This window comes from Oryza glaberrima, chromosome 11 (genome assembly GCF_000147395.1).
Source record: "Oryza glaberrima chromosome 11, OglaRS2, whole genome shotgun sequence".
NCBI classification, from domain to species: domain Eukaryota; kingdom Viridiplantae; phylum Streptophyta; class Magnoliopsida; order Poales; family Poaceae; genus Oryza; species Oryza glaberrima.
Genome location: NC_068336.1, coordinates 11,988,081 through 12,014,107, shown reverse-complemented (window position 1 = coordinate 12,014,107; position 26,027 = coordinate 11,988,081). Strand labels below are relative to the sequence as shown.

At 47.0% G+C, this 26,027-nt stretch overlaps 1 long non-coding RNA gene across 1 annotated transcript; it reads left to right on the top strand.

Moving 5' to 3' along the window:
* The first annotated feature begins 16,364 nt into the window (after positions 1–16,364).
* On the top strand, positions 16,365–20,063 carry LOC127755147 (uncharacterized). The gene is made up of 3 exons (XR_008012965.1): positions 16,365–16,401; positions 16,477–16,579; positions 17,492–20,063. It is a non-coding gene; the product is annotated as an uncharacterized LOC127755147 (long non-coding RNA).
* The last annotated feature ends 5,964 nt before the right edge of the window (positions 20,064–26,027 follow it).

Below are 26,027 nucleotides of genomic sequence, written 5' to 3'. Positions count from 1 at the left end.
ATGGGCCGACAGCTCAAGAAGGAAAAAGAGGGGAAAAAGAAGAGGAAAAAGGAAAAGAGAATTTCCAGGGATTTAATTATTGCTTGTGCTCATTTTTAATTGGTTCAAATTATTTCTAGAGCTCTGAAAATTCCACTAAAAATCCTATTAGCATATTTTTACATGTAGAACTCAAGAAAAATTCCACATGCCAATTTCGATTATTAATTGCATTTATTAAATTAGGGTTTCTGTCTTGCCATTACACAGACAATTTCTTGAGACCATTTATTAAATTAATTTAGGCTTGGGAGAAGAACTTTAGGGTGTGACAAACCTGCCCCCCTTAAACGGAACCTCGACCTCGATATTCGGAATAGCTGGCGAAGAGGTGCGGATGGGGCGGCCTTCAATTCATCTTCCCTTTCCCATGTTGCTTCTTCCTCGGAGTGGTGGCTCCACTGAACCTTGTAGAACCTGGTAACCTTGTTTCTGGTTCTTCTCCCGCTAGTCTCAAGGATGCGGACTGGCTTCTCCACATAAGTCAGATCTTCTTGAATATCAATGTGCTCTGAATTGGCTTGCTCTTCTGGTACCCTCAAGCACTTCTTTAATTGAGACACATGGAACACATCATGGATACCAGCCATATTGGATGGAAGCTCAAGCTGGTGTGCGACTTCTCCTCTTCACTCCAAAATCTTGTATGGTCCCACGAAGCATGGTGCCAACTTGCCTTTCGTCTGGAAGCGGTGGACTCCTCGAAGCGGAGAAACACGAAGATACACATAGTCACCTGCTTCAAAGGTGAGCTCCCTTCGGCGGTTATCCGCGTAACTCTTCTTCCGAGACTGAGCAATCCTCAATCTTTCCCTGACGGTTCTGACCTTCTCCTCCGCTTCCATTAACACTTCTGTTCCGAACAGTTGACGTTCGCCTGTTTGATCCTAGAAGAGAGGTGTGCGGCACTTCCGGCCATACAATGCTTCGAATGGTGCCATTTGCAAACTGGCCTAGTAGCTGTTGTTCTAAGAGAATTCCGTGTAAGGCAGACTTTTATCCCAAGCTCCACCAAAGTCAAGTGCACAAGCTCACAACATATCTTCCAATATCTGATTGACCCTCTCGGTCTGACCATCCGTCTGTGGGTGATAAGTTGTGCTGAAATTCAGACGAGTCCCCAGTTTTTCTTGTAGCTCCTGCCAGAATTTTGAAGTGAACTGACTCCCTCGATTAGATACAATCTTCTTGGGTACCCCGTGCAAACACATGATCCTTGAAAGGTAAAGCTCCGCCAATCTTTTTCTAGTATAAGTGGTGTGCACTGGTATAAAGTGAGCGACCTTCGTGAGACGGTCAACCACTACCCATGTTGAATCATGCCCTAACGATGTCCTAGGCAAGCCAGTGATGAAATCCATTCCTATTTCTTCCCATTTCCATTCTGGGATCTGAAGAGGTTGAAGTAGTCCTGCGAGCCTCTGATGTTCTGCTTTGACTCGCTGACAAACATCGCAGAGTGCAACGAATTCCGCTATTTCCCCTCTCATGCTGGCCCACCAGAATTTTTCTTTGAGATCCTGGTACATCTTGATACTGCTGAGATGAATGGAGTACTGGATCTGATGAGCCTCGGTGAGTATTAGGTCTTTCAACTCTTTGTCATCAGGTACGCACAATCTTTCTCCCAACCGGATTGTGCCATGCTCATCCTCATGGAAATCTCGGGCTTTTCCAACCCTCATATTCTTTTTCAGCTCCGCTATCTCAGGATCATTTACCTGAGCTGCTCGAACTTGATCCATGAGAGTAGGTCGTGCCTCTAGGGAAGCCACGTACCCGTGTTCCACAATTCCCGACTCGAGATGTTCAAGCTCTTGTTGCAATTTGTCACACATGCCTTCAATACCCAAGGCGTTGCAATAGCTCTTCCTGCTCAGAGCGTCTGCTACCACATTAGCTTTGCTTGGATGGTAGTGTATCCCCATGTCATAATCTTTTATCAACTCCAACCATCTTTGTTGTCGGAGATTCAAGTCAAGCTGGGTGAAGACGTACTTTAGGTTCTTGTGGTCCGTGTAGACTTCACAACAATTACCGATGAGGTAGTGCCACCATATTTTTAAGGCATGAACCACTGCTGCCAATTCAAGATCATGGGTATGATAGTTACCCTCATGTGGACGTAACTACCGCGAGGCATAAGAGACCACTTGGCCTTCCTTCATCAGAACACATCCTAGCCCTTGGCGGGACGCATCACAGTAGACCTGGAAGTCTTTCATCTGATCGAGCAAAATTACAACAGGAGCAGACACTAATTTCTTCTTGGGCTCTTCAAAACTTTTGTCACACTCAGCTAACCACTTGAATTTCTCGTCTTTCTTTAATAACTGAGTCATGGGTCTAGCAATTGTAGAGAAATTTCCAATGAACCGATGGTAATAGCCCGCAAGTCCAAGAAAACTCCGAATCTGTGTCACTGTCTTAGGTGGGGTCCACTTGGTGACTGACTCCACATTCAATGGATCCACTGCCACACCTTGAGCAGTAATGACGTGACCCAGGAATATGACTTCCGACAACCAGAAGTCACACTTGCTGAACTTGGCATATAACTGATGCTCCTACAATTTCTCGAGCACTAGACGGAGATGTTGCTCATGTTCTTCTTCTGACTTGCAATAGATAAGAATGTCGTCAATAAATACCATGACAAACTTATCCAAAAACTCCATGAACACTTTGTTCATCGGGTTCATGAAGAAGGCTGGTGCATTGGTGAGTCCAAATGGCATAACTGTGCACTCAAACAACACATACCGAGTGGTGAAGGCTGTCTCGGGAATATCTTCTTCCTGAATTCTCAACTAGTGATAGCCTAATTGTAGGTCTATTTTGGAAAATACTTTAGCTCCCTTCAACCGATCAAACAGGTCATCAATCCTTGGCAAGGGGTACTTGTTCTTGATAGTGACCTCATTGAGTGTGCGATAATCGACGCACATTCTCTTCGTTTAGTCCTTCTCCACAAAAATGATCGGAGCACCCCAAGGTGAAGTACTCGGTCGGATGTAGCCTTTCTGCAGCTATTCATCAACTTGCTTCTTGACCTCTGTTAGCTCATTAGCTGCCATTCTATACGGCCTTTTGTAGATCGAAGCTGTTCCCGGTGCCAAATTGTCACGCCTAGAAATTTAACCCAAATTTCCAGACTATTTTGTGTATTAAATCCCTGTACAGGACCAGCCAGCGTACACAAAACAACAAGTAATATACAGTTCCAAACGTAAATAAAGCATAAAATACTTACAGAAGAGGCACTTAGTCCTCACACCGAAACGAAAGCAGCAGCAGCAGAAAAAGGTGATCCTAGCGGGGCTTCAGCTCCACTCCACAGGCAAAACTCAACTGGGGTCTGAGCCTTGGTCCTCTAACATCGTCTTCAGCTCAGAAGCACTACACTTCTGAAAAGGAGGAATAATAGCAAGGCTGAGTACAACCACCGTACTCAGCAAGCCACACCAACGATGCAGACGTGCAAGGGGACACAAGGACGGTTTGTGGCTATTTGCATAAAGGCGGTTGCAAAACATTTTATTGAGCAAAACAGTAAAACAGTTGATTAATTAAAGTAAATTAGATCTCCACTGATCAACGCTACACCACGTTGAACAGGCCCAACCAACCCACCTGAACTACAGTGCATTAGGTCGATTTATTAGGGGTGGGACTAATCACGGTGAATCTGGTCGATCGCCCATAATCGCGGGCACGGCTATTCGAATAGTTTTACTCTGGCCAGAGGTGCACAACTGTACCCACAAGACACAATCCACCGGCATGTCACCGTGCCATCATGTGCCCATGATGAACACGTCACCACGTCGAGTGATTATGACAAGACCGTTCATATAACTCTCCCCTAACCATCCACACCACGCTAAGGTTTCACCCCCACTCCTCGCAAGGCAGCGGGCAGTCCCCTCGTGCGCCGCGGTGAATCTGGCAGCTGGACAACCGGACACCCTGGCCGACCCAACTCCATCACGCCCACCCTCACCACCGGTGCCTAGGAAAGGGTCGAGCTATACGTCAGATCAAGCAGTTACCCACTCCCGCTTGTGGCAAGCACTGTAAGTCTTCTAGGGTTTCCCGTGAACCGGTCCTTAATTGCCATTGGTGCGACTAGCAAAACCATGCACCCAAAGCCCACCATTCAGTCGCGTTTTAGTTGGATAATTACGACCACTAAAACATGGCCGGATGTCTCGAGCACGCAGCTCGTTCTGATACTAACAGGTCTAAAACTGTAATTATCCCATCAACTGAGTTAGTGGTAATTAAGCATGGCTAAACATATAATTCTAGCTAGGTCACATAAGTAACACGAGCTAGTCAATTTATTACCCAAGGTTGACAAAGTAAACATGGCACAAGCGAGCAGATAGGTAATACCCAGATCCCATGTAATTAGCAAAACATGCATATTTATTTGCAAACGAGAAAACATTTGTAAAGTAGGATCAAAATGCTCAAGGAGAATGTGTGACTTGCCCTGCTTCTTCACAACAATCTTCTGGACTCTTGTCCTCATGACCGCGATCTTCCGAAACGATGGAAACTACACGCTGGCATGCAAAACGAGGAAAAACTCTAATAAAAACCAAGGAAACAGTACATAAAAAGTAAACAAAGATGTAGATCTCAATTTTAGATGAATTTTGCAAGTTGAATGGCCCAATTTGGAGTTAGTATGAATTAGATATGAATTTTAGAAGTTTTGAGCCATTTAAATGAATTTCTATAATTATTAATGATTTATTGCGCAAATATTAAATATTTTTCCAAAGGAAATGGTTGCTGCTGACGTCATCAAAAAGGAGGGGCGTGGACCACGTCCACAAAGCACGGGGCCCACTCGTCAGCGGGTACCCAAAGGAGTTACTCCACCATGGACCGAGTCCACAGTGGTGGTGCACGGCCAAAGGGGCGGCGGCGGCTCACAGCCGGACGGCTGAGAGGCGGCGGCGCACGACCACCGGCCTTCGACAGCGAGCGGAGGCGCGGGAAACGGCGGAATGGAGAGGGGGATGCTCACCAAGCGGCACGGCACCGGAGGGAGGTGGCCTATGGAGGGAGGTGGCGGCGGGCTCGTTGGGGTGAGGACGACAGCGGCGGTCCTATCGCGTACCGCGGGCGCGAGGCGGCGGACGGCGACCGGGACGACCAGGGGAGCGCGATGGAAGGGTTAGGGAAAAGGGAGGAGGCGCGAGGCGGCGGGAAAACTCAGCCGGAAGGGTAGGAGCTCACCTCTCACAGCGGGGAGAACGGGCACCGGCGACGAGGAGCTCGGATGAGGGGATGCTAGGTTCCCTATCGTCGCCGCGATGCCACCGGAGGACGACGCGAGGCCGGAGGTCGCTCACAGCGGCGGCGAGGGATGGCCGGAGGCAGTAGAGATGGTGGCAGCTTGGGTTGGCAGTGGAGGTGGAGTTTCAGTGGTGAAGGGGGAAAACGGATCGGTGGCCGGGCTTGCCCACGCGGTAGCAAAGCTGGCGATGTTGGCGGCGCGATGCGGCGACGGCTATGGTGGTGGTGGTGAGCGGCTGGAGTTGGCGACGGTGGAGAAAAGAGATGGTGAATGTGGTGGCGGCATTTCGGTGATGGATTGGGGAAGAGGAGCGGTAGATGGGGTGCGGTGGGGCGTGGCGGCGCTGTGGGTGGCGGCGGCATGGCCGGGCAAGGCGACGCTCGCCAGCGGGAGGTGGCTGGAGGCGGCAGTTGCTCGGGTCGGTAGTGGAAGCGGCGATACGGCGAGGCTTTGGGGACGACGAATGGATGCCGGGGTGCAGCGCGGCGTGACGAAGCTAGTGGTGGCGTCGGCTCGGCGCGGCGACGGCTGTGGCGGTGGGAAACGACGGCCGGAGTGCGCCGGGGAGCGGCGGTGATGGGGATCAGCGTGGGGAGAGCAGTACGGGGCGCGAGAGGCTCGGGAAAAATGGGGAAATGGAAGAGGACTCGGGGAGCATTTTTATAGCGCGGGGAGCTCGAGATCGAGGCCGGGAGGGGCGAAATCGCCGGCCGGAGTGGGGGAGCGGCGTGGGGCCGTGGGGGTCGATCCGGCGCCGGTTTTTGGGGAAGTGGGGGAGTTTGTAGAGGAGGTGGAGGGGATCGATGTCCACGCGGTTGGGCGTGAGCGAGGAGCAGGAGGGCGCCGGAATCGGCGGCGTCGTGGGCAACGTGGTCGGCGGTTGGAGCCGGCCTAAGGTTGGGGATGACAGGTGGGGTCCACCAGTCCCACCTGTCGGATAGAGGGAGAGGGGAGGCCGGCTGGGGGAGGCAATGTGGACTAAGAAGAAAAGGGGGCCGAGCGGGCCAAGAGATAGAGGGAAGGGGAGGGCAGCCAGGCCCGGGAAGGAGGAGGGGGAGGACTTGGGCCGAGCCCGAAATGGAGGAAGGGGAAATTATTTTCTTTTCTTTTTATTTAAATTGATTAAATGAACTTTGTACTATTAAAATTACTTCTTGAGCTCCGAAAATTCGCAAGAAATTTCAGAGAGTTCATTAGGGCATAGAGAATATTACAAAATATTTCCGACCAATGATTTTTAAGTGAAAATTTTAATTCACCCATTATTTCACTTGATTAAATTGACTTAACTTTTATTTAATTTCTAGAAACTGCATTATTGAATGATTTTTAATCCCGAACGAAAATCGGGGCGTTACACAAATCGATCCAGAACTCGATCTCTCTCTTGGGTGGCATGGTAGTGAGGTCCTCGGGGAACACTTCCGGATACTCGCAGACGACAGGAATATCCTCCAATTTCCTCGGACTCTTCTCCTTTGCGGCCACTGGGTCTTCCGCCTTAATCTGATTCAATGAGACTCCTTGCTTTGGTGAGGCTGGAGACTTGTACACCATTATTTCTCCTTTCTCATTGATCAAGGCGACCGTGCGATTCGCACTATCAATGACACCCTTGAACTTGGTCAACTAATCCATCCCAAGAATGACATCTAAGTCTTTGGATTCAAGAAGGATGAGGTTGGCTAGAAATTGTGATCTTTGAATTTCTATTACCACTTACGGGTTGTAATAGACAGAGGTGCAACTATTTCTCGAGGTATGAACCGTCATTCACCCGAACAAACTTCTTGGAAATGAATGAATGCGTTGCACCAAAATCAAAAAGTAATGTTGCAAGGATTGACTTAATAGGAAACGTACCCAGTACGAACTTTGGTGCAGCTTGCGCCTCCTCTGCGGACGCATGGTTGACATGGGCCTGAACAAACCTCGGTCCGGCACGCCTTGGCTTTGGGCATTTGTTAGCAAAGTGGTTGTGCTCATCACAGTTGTAGCAGGGTCCTGGTTTTGCTCTGGACTCCTTCTTGGCTTGAGTGGGTGGAGCTGGCTGAGCTGGTGCCATTGGCGGGCGCGAAGCTGCATTGCGGTTGGGCTGACCACCCTGGTGGTTCTGGCTGACACTGCCGCCCTGGTGGAAACTGTCGGGATGGTAGGGGCGATGCTGACGGACAATGATAGTGGAGGGTCCACTCTGCTGTCCAGTAGTGAAGCGCCGCTTCTTGTGGCTTCCCTGATGTGCCCTGAAATGAACAGCCTTCCTCCTTCTATCCATCTTGTTGCGCTGATCCTCCTGGCGGATTGCCTTGTCTACCAGCTTCTCGAAGTCAGCGTAATCTCCAGAGATGAGCTAGTTGGTCAGGTCGTCGTCCAAACCAGCTAGGAACTTCTCCTGCTTCTCTGCGTCAGTGTGAACATCTTCCGGTGCGTATCACGCTAGGCGGTTGAACTCATGCAGGTACTCGGTTATTGTCTTGCTACCCTGGTTGAGTGCTCGGAATTCCATCTTCTTCTGAGCCACGACCCCGTCTGGCACCTGCACCTTCCTAAAGCTGCGACAGAATTCCGCCCAAGTGACTTCTGTGCCTAGCGGACGGGTGACCATGTGGTTGTCCCACCAAGTTGACGCGGAACCCTAGAGCTGGTGTGTGGTGAAGGTGACCTTCTCCTGGTCATTACACTGCACAAGGTTGAGCTTCTTCTCTATGGCATGAAGCTAGTCATTTGCCTCCATGGGGAGAAGCTGGTAGCCATCCTCCACTGCCTCCTGCTGGACCCCTGTAGGCTGAAGCTAGCACGAAGGAGAGGGCGGACTCTGGAGCTGGCACTGGAGCTGGAGCGCTGGAGCTGCGGGAGGTGCTGGGGGTGGAGGTGGAGGCGGTGGCGGGTTCCTGAGCACGAGCTGGATGCGCACTAGAGCTGTGGTCGACTTCCTCGGCATGGTGTGGATGCGGGCACCTCCCAGCGACAGACGTCCCTGAAGCCTAGCAACCTCCTTCTTGAGGCGAGCGACCTCGCCCTGGAACTCAGCGATCCTCACTAGCTTCTGATCATTGAGCTTCTTGGTCGCCTTGTGGAGCATGGCGTGCAGCTTGTCGTAGCCCTCCATCACCTCACTCATGTGGCCGAAGGTGATAGTCGTTCTCTCCCCAAGCTAACTTGAAGGTGCTGGTGTTGGAGCTGGAACCGTGGCGAGGGTGGAAGCGATAGGCGGTGGTGTTCAGAGTGTCGTCATGCAGCTCCCTCAAATTGGCCATCATCCAGAGGGCAGCCTCCTCACAGGCATGCTCAAACGTGCCCCCGCAAGCTGTCACCTCCATGTTGGGTAGGAAGGAGTGGATGTCGTGTACCTCCAAGCGGACCTGGTGCGGGAACTCGCCACTGAGAGGGTGAATGCTAGTGTACTGCGGCTCCATTGGAAAACCAATCACGAATGACATGTCGGATAGGTATGCGACGAAACCTCCCATGGTCTGAGCCTGGTGCGTTAGAGGACAGCCGGCCATCTATCGAAGACCAAGGATGGAGAATCAATGCATGCTCAAATCCAATTATAAAATAAACGGTGAAGGACTCAAATAAAATAAGCGAATAAGAGCGGAATTTTGTGCATAGATCATTTTTGCATGAGGGCGAATAAATAAGACTGACATACACATCAATAAAATAATGAGAAATTAGATACATAATAATAATAACAACAACATAAATAAATTTGCAACCCATATTCCATAGTTAGGACCTAATGCATACCTCCCATTAAATCCCGACTGACTGTCAAATAAGTCCCAATTAATTTTACTAAAACCCTAGACTGACCTTATTTGAACAAATTTCGATTGAACGAGCGATCAGGATTTTTCCGATGAACCAAAGGAACAAATCCAAATTTTCCCAAAACAAATCCAATTGCAAAGAAAATATGCAAATGAAAAGGATTCGGAGGGCTCTTAGGGTTTCCATTTGGCTTGTCCTACGGTCAAGGTCGGCTCTAATACCAACTTGTCACACCCAGAAATTCCCGAATAGAATTTCAAGCAAAATATGCATTAAAACCCCTGTCCAGGACCGGCCAGGGTACACAAACGACAAAGTTGACAGACAGATACACGTCTTACAAACATTATAAAAGTCTTACACAAATGCAGCGGAAAAATAAAAGATAACTAGAGCTAACCCTTGACTTGGATAGTAGCGAGGACACTACTCCACAGGCATCCTCGACGGCACGGACGAAGCCGACTCCTCGGAGAAACCACCATCGGACGCATACTCGAACTCTGAGGGTATGATGCAGGATATAACCAAAGAAGGTTAAAAGGGAGGGGTTCATTTGCATAATGCGCATTTATAAACAGTAGTTGAAAGCAGTAAAACAGTTATAATAATTAATCAATATTAAACCAATCATTGCTCAATGCTACACCACGTTGAGACAGTGTCACACCCTAAAAATCCCAAATGTATAAATTGTTGTTTAAATGGAATTATTAGAAATGATTTTAAAAGCCTAGAAGAAAAGATCTAATTTTAAATAATAAATTCCAATGTAAAAGTGGGCCAGATAAAATTTTATTAAATACTTCACTTGATTCTATAGTTCCTAGATTTTTCTGGGATTTATTTGGGCCAAGAAAGTATTTTTAATCAATGGAATACCATTCCATGAATAATTTAAATAGAAAAAGGTTTTAAAATCTCCCTTTTGGCTTTGGGCCGAAAGTCGGCCCAAGTCTCTCTCTCTCCCCGGCCTGTGCGTGCCCGGCCCAAGCCGGCCCAGTCCGCCCGCCCTCTCTACTCTCTCCCGCTGACAGGTGAGGCCCACCTGTCAGGGTCATCGTCTACCTCCCGCCGCAACCGCGCCCTAGCCGCGCGCAAGCCGCCGCCGCCCCCTTCCAAATTCCGTCGCCTCTTTCCTGATCCGATTGAATTGGTAGAGGGGAAATGATCCTCGGGATCTCCTCTTCCTTTTCTCTTTTGGAAACTTCGGATAATTTCGTTTGGAAATCGCCGGATTTGATCTCGATTCGGATTCGATTTTCTCCCTCCAACTCTAAACCTTCCATCGCCGCCGCCGGCCGCCGTGGGCCTAGCCGCCGCCCCCTAGCCCCTATAAAAGGACCCCGGGACCTCCTCTTTTCCTCGCCACCTTCACCTCAGCTCACCGCCGCTCATAGTGCCCTAGCCACTAGAGCCCGTGCGCCGCTGCCGCCGAAGGAAGTCCGATCGTGCGTCGCCGCTGCTCCCGATCGTCGTCGCCGCTCGGGAAGGCCGCTGTTGGGTTCGCCAAGTCATCGCCATCCTCGTCCCGTCCTCCGTTTCCGCTGAAGACCGCCGGAGCATCGCCGTCGTCGTCGACCCGAACGCCTCCACCGCTTCGACCTCACCGCCGTCGCCGTCCGTTGCCGTCTGTCATCGTCCGAGCCCTCGGTGAGTACGCCGCGTCGCCCTCTACGCGTAGATGCCCTCCGTTTGCGCCGCCGCGCCATCGTTCGCTGGCGAGCACTAGGTGCCGAGCCGCCGCCGGTGGTGACGTCATCATCGACGTCAACGCCACGTCAGCCGTAGACCCGTGGTGGATTAGATCGATCTCGGCCGTTCATTCCGTAGACCGTTTCCGTGCACCCGGTCCACCGTGAACCTGAGCCCGCTGACGCAATAAATCCTATTTCCTTTTCAAAAGTAATTCTTTATTGCATCATAATTCAAATAAAATCTATATAAATGATTTAATCCGGTTTAATCTTTAAAAATTCATAACTAATTCATCTTAGCTCGGATTTAGTTGGTTCAAGTCTCTAAATTTTTCTAAAATTGAGACCTACATGTTAAAAATATCCACATGTGTTGTTTATGAATGTTTATGTGCTGTTTTGGTGATTTTGCTCTTTTATGATTAGATTCCGACATTCCCGGAGAGTCCAATTTTGCAGGAGAAGACTTTGAAGAGTTCCAAGGCCAGCAAGGCAAGTCACACAGATCCCAAACAACCCTTTGAGCATGTTGATCCCGTTTAAAGCTATTGTTTCTATTCAACTATTGCATTTATTTTTGAATGTCACCGGGTGGGAATGACCTATTACCTTTGTTATAGCCTTTTGTTGTTGATTACCTATACTTTGTCTCCTGGTTAATAATTTGATTAGCTAGAACATTATATGGTTTTAGCTAAAGCAATTAGGATGCTTAGCCATGCTTAGAGACACTAGCTCATATGAATGGGATAATTAATGATTCACTATTACTTAATGGTAGCTCATGATGGTTAATCAGGATAGGTTGATTAATTAAGATGCCAACTAAAACATGGTAATGGTAGGTTGTGAGCACATGGTTTTGATGGTCGTGCTCATGACAATTAACGACCGGTTCACGATTTTCGGTTGTAAAACATTAACCGTGCCAACCACAAGACAACGTGGGCAACGGCTTTACCTTTTGTATAGTGTGGTTCATTGTAGGGCACCAGACTGTGAGGTGGCGGAGATAAGCCCACGGGGGTCGCTGGGGAGTCCATGCCTTGTTTTATAAGGGGGTGATTATGATCCAGGAACGGTGCACTGCTTTGAATTGTGTTATGCGAAGGGTATTGTCACAATCTCTATTCGGGTACTTGTTAAGTATCGCGACGCATGGTTGACATGATGTTGAGGTTGTGTCTTGTGGGTACAGTGGTACACCTCTGGCTAGATTAAAACTATTCGAATAGCCGTGCCCGCGGTTATGGGTGGGTCGAACAATGTCTTTCGTGATTAGTTTCATACCTCTCTCCATAATAAATGATGCTGTAATTGGTAATAACTTGTTTAGCTCCTGGTTTGGAATGGTATATTCCTGGTTTGGAGATAGAACTGTGTAGCCGGGAATGGTTGTTCAGAATGGTTGGGCCTATGCAACGGGTATGTTGTATAGCGTTGGATTAATATTGTTTAATTAAATACTTTACTGTTTTTCTAAATTCTGAAGTATTTATTGAATGCCATTTATGCAAATGAGACTATATTATGCCATCCTTTGTTATCCCTTGCACTTGCATATTTGCTGCATGGCTTGTTGAGTATGTCATATACTCACCTTGCAATCATTCATCAGAGGAGGAGTTCTACAGTGATGCCGAAGGTGTGGAGGATTAGGCGTAGCCCTGGTCAAGCTGCTTGTGGGATGGAGTCGCCTGCGCTCTTTATTTTATTTTCCGCTGCTTAGATCTTTATTGTTGAGAGGAACTATCTACCTCTGTAATGACTTTATATTCGCTTATTAATTAGATTAATAATTGTACTCTATTATCAATTTGTTATTGTGTGTCTCGGTTGATTCCTGGATGAGGGTTTACACACATGTAAGCGTTTGGAATTTTGGATAGAAATTCCGGGCGTGACAAACAGGCCGAAACCACCACCTGAACTAATCAGTTCCATTAAGCTAAACTAGGGTAAGACTAATCACAGTGAATCTGGTTGACCGCCCATAACCGCGGGCACGGCTATTCGAATAGTTTTACTCTGATCAGAGGTGTACAACTGTACCCACAAGACACAGCCCCATGTCACGTGCCCGTGCGCCGGTATGCCACCACGATGTACCGGAAAGAGTCTGTGACAGGACCCTTCGCATAAACCCCTCTAACCAAGCACACCACACCTCAGGTTTCACCCCCACTCCTCGCAAGGCAGCGGGCAGTCCCTTCTCGTGCCTAGGTGAATCCGGAAGCGACAAAGGCTATCACAGGGCCAATCCCGCTCCATCATGCCCACCCTTGCCTGGATGCGTCAGCTTGACGAAAGCTACACTACAAGCCCAGCCATTGCCCATGCTGGCTTGTGGTAAGTACGATAAGTTCTTCCAGGGCATCCCGCGAACCGGTCCTTAACTGCCATGGGTGCGACCATCAAAACCATGCACCCACAGCCCACCATTTAATATATTTTAATTAACCAACACCGAAATGGTGGCACTAATCCAACATCAATACTAGGATCTTAAGTCCATGCATTAATGTAATTCCCTCAATGTGTACTAGTTGAACTAAGCATGGTTAAGCAATCCCTAATCCAACATCTAGTCATGTTACAACCCAGGCTAGCAAAGGAACAAGATACCAAATCATATGGCTGAGACAGTAGGTAGTTATCCCATAGTAACATTATAAAACAATGCAATATTAAAGGAAAACAATAGAGCATTTGCAATATGGGATCAATATGTTCAAGAGAAAAGCACGACTTGCCTTGCTTTGCGGCTGGAGGAACTTCGGCTACTATTTTGAAGTACACCGGAGAGTCGGGAGAGCCGAAATCTATTGGGCATACAAAGCAAACAATGCAAACAGGCTATAAGACTATTGAAACAGAGAACAAAACCATTTTTAATGGATTCTTTGCATTTTTCTTGATTTAGTGAGACTTGAATGGGCTTAAACGGAGCACGGATGAATTTTCTATGAATTTTAGAAGATTCACTATGTTTTTAGTATAAAAAGAAAAGCCTTAATCAATTTATTGTGCAATTATTGACCCTGGTGACGTCAGCAAAAGGGGGAGGGCACCGACACGCAGGCCCCACATGTCATCGGCTCGGGGACGCCGGTCCACGGTGGACCGAGTCCACGGGACCGACAGAAGGGAGCTGCCATGTGGGCGGCGGATGAGCGGCCCCGATCTACCCTCGGGTAGATCAGACGGCGGAGGCGGTGCGCGGCCGGGCGCGCGCAGGCGGGTTTAAGCCGTCCTGGCGGCCATGGCGTGAGGCGGCGAGCGGCCGACGGCGGCGAGCGGCGACGACACAGCTAACCGGCGGCTAGTCGGCTAAGCGGCGGCGCTAGGCGGCGCGAGAGAGAGAGGGGAAAAGGGGGAGGCCTCACCGACGATGATCAATGACGATGAGTGGCGGAAAGCAACAGCGACGGCGGGACGGGCTTCGGGGAGACCGGCATGCGATGGAGGATAGCCCCCGGTGGCGGATTTTGACGGGGAAGGGGTGGACGGCGTGGCGCTTGAGGCGCCGAACGCGACGGCATCGTCGTCGCAGCTCGGCGCGGCGGCTAGGGGCGACCGGAGCGGCGGAGAGGAGGGAGCCGGCGCTATTGCAGTGGAGTGCACGGGGGAGCTTGGCGAGAACGGGAAAAGGTGGAGGAGGGAGTGGTGGTGCTTTACATAGGCGCGAGGGGACGAGACGTGGCGGGGAGGGGTGCAGATCGGTTGGCAACATGGGGGAGGTGGGGAGGAGAGAGAGGCGGGATTCAAAAATTGATTCCCGGCCATCTCGGCGCGGGCGCGCGGGCGGGAGAGGGGGCGGCGCTTGCGGGACGTGCGGGGCAAGTGCGGGGAGTGCGCGATGTGGCCTGGGAGGCGCGGGAGAGGCGGTCGGCGGTGGTTGCGGGCGCGGGCGGCGCCGGCCGGTGGTAGGGGACGGGCCCGATAGGTGGGCCCCACCTGTCGGTGACCCGAAGGGAGGAGGGGGCGCTGGGGCGGCTAGGCCGTAGCCTCGGGCCGGCCTAGCGTGGAGGCGCGCGCGCGGGGAGGGGAAATGGGCCGATGGCCCAAGAAAGGAAAGGAGGGGAAAAAGAAAAGGAAAAAAGGAAAAGAGAATTTCCAGGGATTGCTTGTGCTCATTTTTAATTGGTTAAGATTATTTCTAGAGATCTGAAAATTCGACTAAAAATCCTATTAGCATATTTTGACATGTAGAACTCAAGAAGAATTCCACATGCCAATTTCGGTTATTAATTGTGTATCGTACCAGGAATTATTTGAAGCTAAAAAAAATGAAGAAAACTTAGCAAAAATTTGATTTTGATCTTGTCCTTGTCATTTGAAGTTAATTTTGGTGTTCTTGGATTTTCCATGCATCTCATAATTCATTTGCATGCAATAAATATGAACAAAAAAAAGAATTAAAATAAGTATTAGACACTGAAATAACCTTCCATAAATCTCACAAGTTTTGCATCTGAATTAAAAGGATGAAAACATCCAAAATTTGGTTCATGTAAAAAAAAAACAGTGAACTTGTTCAAATTTTCAAAAATAAACTGCACTTGAGAAAAATCCCAAAAATTTACCAAGTGGAGGTCTTGACTAGACTAACCTCCAAAAATTTTTGCACAAGCTTTTGAGCACAGTAGCATATCCAAAAAAAAAATTAATCAAACTCTCAGCCTTCTTGGAAATTCCAAGAGAAAAATCCCGTAACATCATCCCTTCTCCCGTTATCTCTCTGATCAGTGGGCCTAAGAACCATTGGCCCCACCTGCCAGCCACCATCCCCATATCCCTGCTCTCTGTCTTTCTCCCTTCTCTCCTTCTATTCCTTTCAGGCAATTCATCGAGCACCTAGCGTGCGAGATCGAGGTCATGGTTTCCAAGCCGACCAAGCAACCTCTGCCCGCGTTTTCCGCTGGCAAAGCTGAGGCAAGGCTGGTGCACCCCTGCCCGAGGCCCTGCAGCTGCCTTCGCCGCGTCCCTCGCCGGCTCGCCCAACCCGGAGCTGCCGCTCTCTTGCTCTCCCTCTCTCTCTCTGCCTGAGCAACGACCCGACGCGACCCTGCGCCACCCTCTGCCCGCGAATCCCGCTGTGCCAAGGCCGCACAAAGCCGACGCCGTCCCTGCCGATTCCCTGCCGCGCCCAGGCGCCGACCACCGCAGCTGCCGTGGCCAATCCAACGCCGCCGCCCCCTGCCAAAGCCGACGCCCGAAGCGACAAGGCGAGACCGACTGCCCCTGGCTCCCTCTGACTAACCTTGCACCCCCTCTGCAATCCATGCGCAAAGCCGACGCCTGCTGCAAGCCGTGTTCCCCGCCGACCACCGCCTGCGCACGCGAGAGACGCCAAGCACTTCGCGACAATACCCCGCGCTTGCCTCTCGCTCCTCCCTCGCCTATAAATCGAACCCTCGCGCCAGCTAACTCTCCACACCACTCTCAACCTCCACACCCAAAGGCGAAGACCGAAACCCTCTGATTCGCCGGGAATGCCCGCGCCATCGTCACGCCCCGCGTCGGCCGAAGAAGGCGCGACCGCCAACCCGCACCCGTCAAGTCGCTGCCTCGGTGAGTCTCGAACCAAACCCTTGCGCCAACATGCTCCTGAGAACCCCATGAACCTATTTCCTCAAGTTAATTTAGGACCTCTTCGCCGGAGATCTGCCGCCACCATTGCCGTCGCCGACCGCCTAGGGAGCTCGTGGCCACGCCACCTCGGACCGCCTCCGCCCAAATAGAGCACGGGGTAAGCTTCCTCATAGTCCAAAGGTGCTCCTCCATCCTTTAATCGAGTCATCGTTCGCCGTACCACGCGAGCCGTCGCAGTCCCCAACCTACCGCCGACACCGGCCATGGCGCCCGCCGTCTCCAACCTCCCCGGGCCGCGCCGCCGCATCTAGGGTGAGCGCGAGGACCCCCTCTAGTAGCCCCTACCTCTGCCCTAGCCAGCCCCGCCGCCGGCGAGACCATCCGGAGCCGCCCTCGCGCTCCCCTCTGTCTGGTGCGAACGGAGGAAGAGGACAGGACCTAAAAGTAAATAGTATAAACTCTAGGGTACCTGATACAAAGCGCCAGTAGACTTACAAGTGGGCCCCAGGACTTATATATAAATAATAAAAGTATAGGGTTGGAGCTATAAATCTACGAGACACTTACATGTGGACCCTACTGCTTTAAGTGGATGCGCACTACCGAAATACGTTTTCCGTGTAGGAAAGTGTACTCTAGACAGTACGCTTCAGCCTTTTGTAAAGAGAAAATAATAAATCTAAGAAAATGATTTCGGTTATTTATTTATGCACTATAAAATGCTGAAATTTTGTAAAATCATAGAAAATCCAATTTAACTCCGATTGAGGTGAACCAAATTTTGTTAGATTCATAATAATGTTGTCTTTAATACTGTACACTCAAATTGTCACCACTTTTGTGAAAATTTTGACTAATTTAAATTTGAATAGTAAACTTCGTATTTACCGTACTTTAAATAGTAGAAACACAATAACTTGCACATACAACATCGGATTTAGGTGATTCTTTCTCCTAAATTTATATTAAATCACTCTCTTTACACTAAACATGTTCATGCACCATGCATCATATTTTATCTTGGAGTTTTATTGGATGTTCATTTGAATGTACGTTTAAATTTAATTAGAGGGCGAATCAATTGTTGCCGTTGGCGAGAGTGTGCAGGACCAAGAGTTATTTGAGGAACCAACTGAGCAAGGCAAGTCCTATTCAATTCCTCCTTCGATCATGTTGAATCCTATATTTTCGCAAGTGCTTTACTATTTTATAAATTGCATGCGATGTTTTATAAAAATGGGGTATTGGTAGAAATGACCTAATTGCTGCATTACCTACCTTATATATTGATTATCATTACTGTTGAAGCCCTAGGCTGAGTATATATGTGTGCTGTACAAGCACATTGTGGGTATATTTTTACACAAGAGTTATTCTGTTGTTTATGAAAATTGGAAACTGAAAATAATGTTTTTAGACTTGGGCGGCAAGTGGTGTGCATATGGTGGTAGTTGCACACCGATAAGGGGAGTGTACGCCCAAGTCGATTAAGGACTGAACTATGTGTCACCAACTAAGATTACCGTGTAACCACATGTGTCGTATATGGGGCGACCTTGGCTTGTTAAGTTGTTTACTGTTTAGCCTTGCATTGGGAGGCCGTTGTAGTAGGGACTAGTCTGAGCGATGGTTCATAGGAGCTACCCATGTGACCCTCTATGGGAACGGTTGTGTTCGCCATATGGCATGGGCGTCTGAGCATATCCAATATAACGGATAGTGCCTCGTTGAGGGAACGGATGTGTTCGCCTCACGGCGTTAGGATTAGGATGGGGCCCACCTTTCCTACCGGCATTGGTTCATGGCCAATGTGGAGAAACACTCTCCGTGCTCATGCAAGGCTAGACTTTAGGCAATGTAACAACTTCGTTGTGATCTCTAGTCCACATTCCATGTGTAGAGTGTGGGGTACCGACAGGTACCAAAACAACTAGAGTGTAGCCTTTTGGCTTCTATCACATCATGTGGGTAAAGTTGTACAAACTCTACAGAGTCTAAAACTAATCGATTAGCCGTGCTTACGGACATGAGCGACTTGGTGAAATGATACAAGTATAGTGTTGATGATTTACTAAAATGGTTTGTGAAATGGGTATGGTGAATAATGGTGATGATTTTGCCCGGTGTGGGCTGATAATAAAATGATTACTTATTGCCGTGGGTGGCACAAGGTTGGTACTATGATGATACTTATATTACTATTATTATGGCTTACTCTTTGATTTAAAAACCTGTTTCTATCTATTATTATCTACTATTGTGAAACAAAATTTGCTTTATGCTGAAAATGAGCCACAAATATAGCCATCCTTGATCTCAGCTTGCAATAGTCCTAGGTTTCCCAAGGTGGACTTGCCAATACCTAGTGTATTGACCCACTTGTTGTTGTTGTTTTTAGTCTTGTTTGTAGGAAGCGGGTGTTACCGGAGTTTCTAAGAATGGTTCTTTCTAGGGTGAGTCCTAGTTAGTTGCCTGTGTGGTTTGGTAGATGGGCATACTGAAGAACTTATGTATCTTTATCTTTTCCGTTGCGTTTAAACTCTTTTATTTGGCCGGTTGGCCTAACTACTATGTAAGACCTTTGCACCGCTAAGCTATGATAACCACTTTATCTATTTATATGCCAAGTATGTTGTATGGATGTGATATCAATGTTGTGGATGCGTGTGCTAGCCACTGATCATGGGACTAGTACAGTGTACGCTCCAGGTATTCGGGAATTCCATCCCCGGGTGCCGACAAATTGCATTTATTAAATTAGGGTTTCTCTCTTGCCATTACACAAATAATTTCTTGAGATGATTTATTAAATTAATTTAGGCTTGGGAGAAGAACTTCAGGGTGTGACACGTATCCTGCATCGGCACATCAGAGGATGATCGATCACTTGACTCGTCTTGTTGACGGCTGGATTGAGAGCCGGATCCCATGAACAAGCAAGAGAGCCGTCTCTTCATGACTGCAAAAAGAGCAAGCGCACAAGGCAAAAACTCGAGCGGGGGTTAACGCAAGAAAATCTACCCGCCGATTAGCCTTGCACCAATGGCCACTTGTATATGCAAATGCAAAAGATGGTTTCTAAATATGAGGCTAGTTTGCACGAGTTTGGAATGAACATGAGAGCAAAATAGAAATTGAGAAGGAGTGAAAATGAGTTGAATTTGGGATAAACTCCTTCAACCAGCCAACCTATTCTTATAGTGCACCTCCAACGGCTATATTCCTCTATCATCATATTCGCCAAAGATATGAAAAATAGCATTGGTTAGACATGGCAAATCAGACTTAGCAAATAATTTCTCCTTCAAATTATCAAGCTCACAAAAATTATCAAACTGAATATAGCCCAAAGTATTTAAAGAAGATGTCAATTCATGCTCCTCTACTTCATTAGCAATGTGAACAACATGCCTAAAATCAGCGCAATAAGAATTAACAGTAGAAATAGCATGTTCATTCACTAATTGTGGCATGGATATAAGTGAAGCATTATCACACAACTCTTCTTTATCACAAGGAACAACAAGTAAATCAACTTGTGACAAAGGCATTTCAACAATTGGTTCCACTAATGGTTGCTCTGCAATAGCATGAAAAGTGGACATATTCAATTCATTAACGGCACACCCACCTTGATTAATTGCAGCACCATGTAGATTACCTATGATTCTCTCTTCTGATGATGGAGGTGCATCAAATTTGAGTGTGAACAATGGAAGCGACGGCTCTTTCATGTCTCTCTCCTCTTTTTCTTGATTATGCACTTTCTGCAAATGGTTAGTAATAGGAGGCAAAATCATAGCGTGTTTCTTTTTCATGTCCTTCTCTATTTTACTTTCAGCATTGCAAGCAAGTTTTAACAAATGAGAAAGAGAACTATATCTTTGACAAGCAAGCATGTCCTGAATTTCTTTGTTAAGCCCACATAAAAACCTTAATTATGTTGCTTCTTCGCATTCATCTAAACCACAACATAATAAACAAGCATGCATATCATTATAGTATGAAGTAATAGTTTTAGCATCTTGTTTTAAACATTGTAGTTTTTTGAATAGATTGTCAGCGTAATACATAGGAACATAAACATCTCTCATATATAGTTTCATGTCTTTCCAAGATTGTGGTATTTTATTATGCCTACAAAGATGTCTCCAATCATTAGAAACTTGATTAATTAAAACACTAGAGGCACACATAATCTTTTGTTTCTTAGATAAACCATGCTTTTTAAATTCCCTGTCAATAGCTAGCTCCCAATTAATATAAGCATGACGATTATAATTTCCTTCGTAATAAGGTAGTGCAGATTTGATCTTAGTTAGAACATCATCACGTACCTTATTAGTATCATGTTGATCACTCCTCATGTCTTGACGAAGATGTCGATGTTGAGCTAGCTCATTTCCAATGGTCTTGCGTATCCCTACCATTGTTAGTAGAAACAAGAAACATACACAAAAATATGCACGTTCCTATTAACTACTAGGTAGTGGTAGCTCAAATATCACACACTCAAAGCTTTTACCGAGCTCTTACAAGTTCTTACCAATGCAAGCGGAATGGTGACATACACCGACTCAACCAAGCACCCCAATGGAGGTTGGATGTATCGATGTCTTCGCAAACCTTGTTGTATGGCTGCAATCAAATATGTGGAGTTCTGGGTACGCTTAAATATGTAGCAAAGGAATAGAAAATGCTCAAATCAGAGAATGCAAAGTTGAATAATCATTCAAAGTCAAGTATCGTGCTAGTCCCGACAGCAACAAAGACACGACGGCGGCAGAGACAGTGGTACTAAACGTGACCAGAACTCGAAACTCTAAACGGACTAAACGCTAAGACCAGCAACACGACTAGACGATGCAACGCAAACTCAACAAAGCAAAAGCTGAAAAGAACAATGCAATGGCACAATATGGCTAGGTAAATGATACTAATTTTTTTTGTCTGGATATTTTCTGGTTATAGGCAGATAAAAACTCACCGAGCAACAAAAGCTTTGATACCACCTGATGAACCCTGAGTTCCACTCGACACTCAAGGCTGTTGTTGGCCGATCTTTCGGTGAGTTGAGATAACTACGATTTGGGAGAAACGTTGATGATCCGACTACAACCGTACAAAACGTTGCGTTGCGCCTTAGCGATTGATACACCTCTTCGTGGGTAGTTGATTTTGCCGGTGCAGATCAACCCTATTCCTACAAGCAAATCGAAGAAACAAGCAAGAACAAGATAAAAGCAATCTGATATTGCAAATAGGAATTGAATACAAATGATAAGTTGATGTTCCGAAGAACAAGCAGATGGACGGTCTAGCCGACACGCGTGCTGCAAGGAAGTAGCAATGGTAAAACTTTAATCTAATAAAACCCGAGAAACCCTGAAGGGATACCTATCTATTTATAGGGGTGGGAGGATGACCATGGGGTGCCAAGGGTCGTTCTCCACCTGGATGGGATGCACCCTTACATGGGCCCCACCTGGGCTGGGGTCCTAAACAAAGTTACAAGCCCAGAGGCCCAAGACAGGTGACACAACACCTTGTTTATGTGATTGCGGCCAAACTACATGGAATTTGGTGATGAGGCTAGATCCGTTGGAAAGAGGGCTCCGACATCTTTCCATCAAGTACTCGCGGACCGAAAACGGAGGTCTTATGCAGATTCGGCGATCGTTTGAAGTCAGCAGTGTAGTAGTTGGCCGAATCAGATTCCAACACTTGGAGGACTTGATCTTGATATCTTCTGGTTCATCCATGATGTGAGCTATGGTTGTATCCGTAGTAGCCATGGTCACATCAAGAGATCCCACATAATGCTCGCTAGCGGGAGATGTGGCCTTCTCCTTGTCTTCAAAAAGCCATCGTGCTCGCTTTAGTAGACCCAATTCTCCTGTCGTCGGCCTCTGCGCTTGGGAAACACCCCGTACTTTAGTCGGAGTTTTGCAACGTGGCGAGATTGGGCGAGCGGCCAAACAGGGGGTTGATCGAGGCCGACCAGGGTTCGGCCGACCTAGGTTCGGCTAAACTAGGAGCAGCGCCGATCGGCCGCATACTCATGGAGTCCGCCGCGATGGTGTCCAAGGGGTCTATGAAGATCGCATTTGCCTCTTCCATCGCCCAGTTTTCTCCCGAAACCAATTGATTCGCCGGAGAGGGCTCTCCGTTGAGATCAAATGCGTTTGAGCATGTAGCACCATACGGAATCAAGGATTTCCCAGCCATTGAAGATCTTGGGTATGGACTGGACTTATGGATTCGAGCTAAAGAGAGTAGTGGCTTGAATGGATAAGGTGGAGTGGAGAGGGAGATGAACAAGAGAGAGATTTTAATGAACTGGGTCGATCCAACGAGCTACTGCACGAATGATTCAGTTTCTACTGTTGACAGAGTGGGCAGATCGAGTGTTCAAATTTTGGGGGCGATTGGGCGCTGTCCTAGTTCGGCCGAACCCTGGTGGGCCCGGTCAGTGTCACGCCTAGAAATTCGCTAACCCGAATTTCAAGCAGAATGTGTATTAAATCTCTGTCCAGGACCAGCCAGAGTACACAAACGACAAATTGATACAGAGATCCACATCACACAAAAATAATAAATAATACTTACAAACGCAGTGGAAATAAGCAAATAAACTAAACTCTGATCTTCACGACAAAGTGTAGCTTCCTCCATAAACTTGCCTAAAAAGAAGAAAAATAAGTGTTTCATGCATAGAAAGTGGTTTCAACTTTATATCCATCTGTTGTATATTCAGACAAAACTTGAAGGAGAATAAATATTCCACATTGGTTCCAAATAATTACATCATTTTCATGAGAAAGCAACAATTGCTTTTGTTCCCCATAACGCATTGGGCTAGCAGTATTTCCCAACTATTATGAATGATTTGTGTAAACAAAAATTGGCAATAAAACACATGGGACACTATTCAAATATCAGTATGTCCACTATCATTGTCAGTAAGTTCCAAACATTATCAATGGATTGTAGTTCCTACACTATAAGAACTACCTCATCCAATATCCTACTATCCCAACTAGCTGTCAATAACTGAAAGCCTACCTGACCATTTGAAATGAAATATTTGATAGTTTTGGAACACAGGTAGTTGCTCAAATAATATATAGGGAGTGTTTAGATCCAGGGGTGTAAAGTTTTGGCGTATCACATTGCGTATTATATAGGGTGTCGCATGGGGTGTTCGGGCACTAACAAAAAAACTAATTACAAAATCCGTCAGCAAACCACGAAACAAATATATTAAGCCTAATTAATGCGTCATTAGCAAATGTTTACTTTAGCACCACATTGTCAAATAATGGAGCAATCAGGCTTAAAAGATTCGTCTCGCAAATTAGTCGCAATCTGTGCAATTAGTTATTTTTTTAGCCTATATTTAATGCTTCATACAGGTGTTTAAACGTTCGATGTGACAGGGTGAAAAATTTTGTGGTGGGATCTAAACAGGGCCATAGTCTTCAATATGAAATGTCACATTTTAGCAATATGACTATGCCTGTAGCATGTTAAGCATATTTCTGTTATCAATAACTATTTCAATTGTAAACAAAAACTATAATAGTAGTATATGTTTTTCTTTATTGCCTGAATTCACACACCTCAGATGAGATATCATACTTCCCAAAAATGCATTAGTGCTCGTAAACAGAGAACCTAGCTAGTATTTCTTAGTATACCTCTAGCTAAGAAGAGGAACCAAATTAGGGGACAAAGACTTTATCATGCACCTCATATGACAATCTTTGTTAAAATTCCAGTTCTAAATAGGTTACAATGACTTCATATGATGTTAAAACAACGTAATTGATTCGTATCGAGGCAAAACAGAACTTACATAGACATGTTCCACTTCATATGCACTGGGAGGGATACTTGCATTTAGAGAAGCTTAATAAGCACTGATAAATAAACAACGAACAGTAGGACATTTATAGTATGGTCTAAAAGGCTTTGAGCTGGATCAGCACTATTATGTTTCTTGTGTACATAATATGAACTGAATCAGCCCAAAAAGAACTTTACCTTAGCAACCAAAGAGAATCATTGCATACATTTCAAAGGTATCCTAAGCTTGATATAATGAACGAAAGCCCCAACTGCGAGCAAAGAACCATACTGGGCATCCTTGTTGCCTCTGCGAAAGAAGGGTTGTCAATCGGGAGGAAGCCTTTGGCATAAGAGAGGAGGTAAGAGCCAGAGGAGAGATTGGAGGTACCAGAGGAAGTGACGGCGCGAGCACGACCTTGCCAGTGTCGAGCCCACCGTCTGGCTGCAGAATCGCATGCAAGGGACGCAATGAAGACCAAGGAGATGCCAACTCGTCATCTAGTCGTTAGGGTAGGCGCGAGATCAACGGGTGTATGGAGAAGCCGAGGGAGCGTGGGCACGAACGCGTGCTAGGCAGGACATCCTCGACGCTGGAGCCCAGAGCGAGGGCAGTCGGATCCATCGGTGGGGTGGCCTAGACCATCGCTGCACCTCACCGAGCGGAATGGAGAGCGTAAAGGAGAGGGAAGTGGTGGCCACATGGAGATGAAAGGGAAGAAGAGGGCGGCGATGGCTAGCATACCTCTCATTCGGGTGGCTGGATCTTCCGGCGCAGCAACGACGGTGTCGAAACAAGATTTCGGCAATACTAAAAGGGGGTGGCTATCAAGCTAGAAAAGTTGATGGGTTGAAAGACAAGGAATTTTATACAGGTTCAGGCCTTCTTAATCAAGAAGTAATACTCTACTCCTGTCCGGGGATTGATCCGCCGAGTATATTATTGATCGTATGATCTGGGAGAAAATCGTGCCCCTAGAGGCACCCGGACCCCTCCTTATATAGGGGAAGGGGTCCGTATTACAAAACACAATCCATATCCCTAACGGAATAGGTAGTTACAGATAAGATACAATCGTAACCGACTAGGATCCCGCGTATTTCCTTGACGTACAAGTTTGGAATTTAACCCGAGTCCCTTTAAAGATATTCTATCTACACATGGCACCCCATACCCAGTCGAACTATACATGCCGTGTAGGTATGGGGTATCCATAATCTCCACAATAGCCCCTGAGACCTTTACAGTCGACGAAATAGTCTTCTCTCGTAATCCAAAAGGATAATGCGAGTGCTCCAACTTCTTCTGCTTTGGCCTCCCGAGTACTAAGATCAAAGACTGTGAAGGGCTAGAAATAGAAACAATCAGGTGCATCAATTAGATGCACCTAATTAGGTGTAGCCCCCGACTATGTGATTAGTTAAAAACTAAGCATATAGCCAACGTACAAATAACATCCAACCGAGTGGTTTTACAACCGGATCATCCATGGTATCACACAGCCAAGCATATGCGACGTTTAATAAAACATCCAGCCGACTGCTTTAGCTTTGATACACCAGAAAAGGAGATATAAAAAGTCCCAAGTGAGAAACACTCTAAAGGTTTATAAATCAACACATATGATAAGAATCCGAGCAAAAACTCTCGGAAAAGATCCATCAAATGTGGTATAAATCATGACAATAGGTGAATCTAAATTGCCTAAGCTATGACTCACACCATATCAAAATAAGCATATAACATGCCAAGAGAA